Consider the following 5127-nt stretch of genomic DNA (forward strand, 5'->3'; position numbering starts at 1 on the left):
AAAAATGCAAATCCAGATGAAAGAAGGGACCCCACAATAGGCTCAGTATTGAAGGTACTTGGGATTTGGGCACTTCCACTCTGTAAGGGGGGGAAATAGCTCACATCAAAACCCAAGCTGATCAACCCTCCCCTACCCCACCCACTGTACCAGAGTCAGAGGCTGAGCCCCAGAGTTAGAGCGAGCAGGGGAGTAAAATCTAGCTCCTCGGCAGCTAACTGTCACCACTAGTAGCTTTCCTCAGAGAGCAGCAAGCCTTGAGACTCAAGGAGGCTAGAGAGCACAGACCTTGGGCATGGGAGTGGGGCTGAGAGAGGCAGCTGACACTGGAAGCAGCTCAGCACACTGAGACTCAGGGGAAAACCTCAGGTGGAGGAGCAAGTGTGGACCAATTTCCAGGTTCTGGGCAGACAACTAGGACCACAGGGGCTTGACCCTAAAAACAGCTAGACCAGAGACCCCAGGAGGCTGGGGAGTGTAGACCTTGGGCTTAGGAGTAAGTCTGAGAGGGGCTACAGACAACAGAGGCCTAGCAGACACTGGACTCTAGGAGACTCACAAAGTAGCCTCAGGCAAAAACTGCTCCTTAGCTCCATACAAAGAGAATCTGCCTGTCTTACTCAGACTTCTGACTGAGAAAGTATAATGATGCCAAACAAGGTCCAAGGCAATAACCACCAAAAAGACGAAGAAAATAGCTCTAACACTTGATAACTTCTGCACAGAAAAAAACCCAGAAAACAGAGGACAAATAAAGATATCCAAACCTTCCCCCCAAAATGAAAATTGATAAGAAGCTCTTGAAGATTTCAAATCTGAGATCATGAGAAAGATGGGAGAGATCTGGCAAGAAAATAACAGTTTAAAAGTCAGAACTTCACAATTTGAAATTGAGGTTCAGAAATAAAATGAAGTAATAAGCAAATTGACGACCAGAAATGACCAGCTGGAAGCCATGAAGAACCAGATAGACCAGATTGAAAAGGAAAACCAAAAGATTATAACAGAAAAACAGTCTCTGAATACCAGAACTGAGCAATTAGAAGCCAATGATCTCTCAAGACAGCAAGAACAAATAAAGCAAAGTCAAAAGACTGAAAAAATAGAGGAAACATGAAATGTCTTGATGAGAAGATAATACATCAAGAAAACAGATCTAGAAGAGACAATTTGAGAATTATTGGTCTTCCAGAAAAATCAGAGACAAATAGAAAACTAAATATCATACTACAAGATATTATCCAAGAAAACTGCCCTCTTGTCCTTGAACAAGTGGACAAAATAGACATTGAAAGAGCCCAATGAACACTCTCTACACTACATCCTCAGAAGACAACCCCCAGAAATATAATAGCCAAATTCAAAAGCTTCCCAGTTAAGGAGAAAATATTACAAGAAGCCAGAAAGAGACAATTCAAATATCAAGGAACACCAATCAGGATTACACAGGATCTGGCAACCACCACACAACAAGACTGCAAGGCTTGGAACATGATATTCAGAAAGGCAAGATAATTGGGTCTACAACCAAGGATCACCTACCCAGCAAAACTGACTATATATTTCCAAGGGAAAGTATGGGCATTCAACAACATAGACGATTCCCAAGTATTTGCACAGAAAAGACCAGGACTAAGTGGAAATTTTGATATTCAACCACAAAAACCAAAGGAAACATGAAATGGTAAATAAGAAAGAGAGAGGAAAGAAAGAAAACTCATCTTTAAAATGCTTTCTTCAAAGACTTCAATAAGATCAAATTATTTGTATTCCTATATGGAGAAATATTATGTATAATTCTAAAGAAATGTACTCACTATTATAGTAACTAGAAGAATAGGTCATACGGAGAGGTTAAAGTATTAAATGGTCTAAGATGATATGGGGGGGAAAAGTGGAGGGAGGGATAGAAGATGACACCAAGAGTAACTTGAAGGAAAAAGAAAAATAGGATAATCTATACCTCACAAAGAGGGAATGGGAAGGGGAGGGGATGAATACTATTATAAGAAGCAGAGGGAGAGAACATTAATAGGAAATACTTATACCTAACTCTCAGTGGAATTACTCCTGAGAAGGAAGAGTAGCTAGATCCATTGGGATATCAAATTCTATCTAACCCTATGGACGAAGTCAGAAGGGACAAACCAAGGGGGGCAGTGGGGTGGGGAGCTCATAAAGAGAGGGGAAGAGAGAGGGGAAGGAATTCATTAGGCCTTAAAAATAATAAGAGGAGAAGGTAGGGGGTGCAAAGGTTAGTAAACCAAGAGAGGGGACAAGGGGGTCTGATTTAAAACAAGCCACTGGTTTAAAAGGAAATAGCATAAGAAGAAGGAGTAGAACTAGGAGAGGATACCAAAATGTTAGGGAACACACAGCTGAAAATTATAACCCTGAATGTGAATGGGATGAACTCACTCATAAAACAGAAACAAATAGCAGAGTGGATTAGGAAACAAAATCCTACCATGTGTCAACTATAAGAAACACACATGAGGCAGGTGGACATAAATAGGGTTAAGGTCAGTGGCTGGAGGAAAATCTTTTGGGCTTCAACTGAGAAAAAGTAGGCAGGAGTGGCAATTGTGATTTCTAATAAAGCCAAAGTAAAAATAGATCTGATTAAAAGAGATAGGGAAGGTAATTGCATCCTAATAAAAGGGAGTATAGACAATGAGGAAATAACAGTACTCAACATGTATGCAACAAATGGTATAGCATCCAGATTTCTAAAGGAGAAACTGGCAGAGCGCAAGGAGGAGATAGATAGTAAAACTATACTAGTGGGAGATCTAAATATTCCTCTATCAGATCTAGATAAACCAAACAAAAATATAAATAAGAAAGAGATAAGAGAGGTGAATGAAATCTAGAAAAATTAGATTTAATAAATATGTGGAGAAAAATAAATAGGGACAAAAAGAATACCTTCTATTCAGCTGCACATGATACATTCACAAAGATTGACAATGTACTAGGGCATAGAAACATGGCAAAGAAATGCAAAAGAGCAGAAATAATAAATGTAACCTTTTCAGATCATAATGTAATAAAAATAATAATTCAAAAACTCAATAACTATTTTCTAATTATAATTGATTAAAATAAAATGATGATTAAACAATTTGAGAAAGAAATTCATATCTTTGGTGATGATTTCATTTGATAATATGCAACTGAAATAATACTACTCTATTATGTTCAGAAGATGAACGAGTTTTAACTTCATATAAAATCAGAGAAAACCAATGAGAATAGCCTATACATAAGGAAAACTATGTGAGGAAAAAGAAATCTTCAAATAGTGGAGATATGAAGCCACATGGTAGCAAAAGACCAAACTCTTTTATGGAACACCTTTCTTTTTCAAGCGGAATTCACTGTATGAGGAATTGACAAAAATGGAAAAATAAAATTAAGCCTTTCCCACTTCTCCATATCTTGCTTTTCTTACAAATTGAATTTTTGAAAAAAAAGTTTTATTGATTTTAGACATATCCTTAGAGAGCATGTCCTGAAACCATCACATGTACATTTATATAATGTCCTCTAAGCCTGTTTTTTAAACATTTATTAATATTCATTTTTAACATGGTTAAATGATTCATGCTCCTACTTTCCCCTTCCCCCCCGTTCTCCCCCCACTCATGGCCGATGCACATTTCCACTGGTTTTAACATATGTCATTGATCAAGACCTATTTCCAAATTGTTGAGAGTTGCATTGGTGTGTGGTAGTTTCGAGTCTACATCCCCAATCATGTCCACCACCACCCACGCGTTCAAGCCGTTGTTTTTCTTATATGTTTCCTCTCCTGCAGTCCTTCCTCTGAATGTGGGTAGCTTTCTTTACCATAAATCCCTCAGAACTGTCTTGTGTCATTGTATTGCTCCTGGTACAGAAGTCCATTGCATTCGATTTTACCACAGTGTATCAGTCTCTGTGTACAATGTTCTTCTAGCTATGCTCCTTTCACTCTGCATCAGTTCCTGGAGATCTTTCCAGTTCACATGGAATTCCTCCAGTTTATTATTCCTTTGAGCACAGTAGTATTCCATCACAAGCATATACCACAATTTGTTCAGCCATTCCCCAATTGAAGGGCATACTCTCCTTTTCCAGTTCTTTGCCACCACAAAAAGTGCAGCTATAAATATTTTCGTACAAGTCTATTTATTTATGATCTCTTTCGGGTACAAACCCAACAATGGTATGGCTGGGTCAAAGGGCAGGCATTCTTTTATAGCCCTTTGAGCATAGCTCCAAATTGCCAGCCAGAATGGTTGGATCAGTTCACAACTCCACCAGCAATGCATTAATGTCCCAATTTTGCCACATTCCCTCCAGCATTCATTACTCTCCCCTTCTATCATTTTAGCCAATCTGCTAGGTGTGAGGTGATACCTCAGAGTTGTTTTGATTTGCATTTCTCTAATTATTAGAGATTTAGAACATTTTCTCATGTGCTTATTGATATTTTTTATTTCTTTACCTGAGAATTGCCTATTCATGTCTCTTGCCCATTTATCAATTGGGGAATGGCTTGATTTTTTTATATAATTGATTTAACTCCTTGTATATTTGAGTAATTAGACCCCTGTCAGAGTTTTTTGTTATAAAGATTTTTTCCCAATTTGTTGTTTCCCTTCTGATTTTGACTACATTGTTTTTGTTTGTACAAAAGCTTTTTAGTTTAATATAATCAAAACCATTTAATTTACATTTTGTAATTTTCTCTAACTCTTGCTTGGTTTAAAATTTTTCCTTTCCCAGAGGTCTGACAAGTATACTATTCTGTGTTCACTTAACTTATTTATAGTTTCCCTCTTTATATTCAGGTCATTCTGAATTTATCTTGGTGTAGGGTATGAGATGTTGATCTAAACCTAATCTCTCCCATATTGTTTTCCAAATTTCCCAGCAGTTTTTGTCAAATAGTGGATTCATGTCCCCAAAGTTGGGCTCTTTGGGTTTATCATACACTGTCTTGCTGATGTCATTAACCCTAAGTCTGTTTTTAAACATCAGAATATCAGTATAAAAAGACTTTTCAGCAACAAAACCCTGTCTCTCCTTATATAATTGTACTCTCATGTATTATAATGAATTTTGACAGTAACTCCCATT

This window comes from Gracilinanus agilis, chromosome 6 (genome assembly GCF_016433145.1).
Source record: "Gracilinanus agilis isolate LMUSP501 chromosome 6, AgileGrace, whole genome shotgun sequence".
NCBI lineage: Eukaryota > Metazoa > Chordata > Mammalia > Didelphimorphia > Didelphidae > Gracilinanus > Gracilinanus agilis.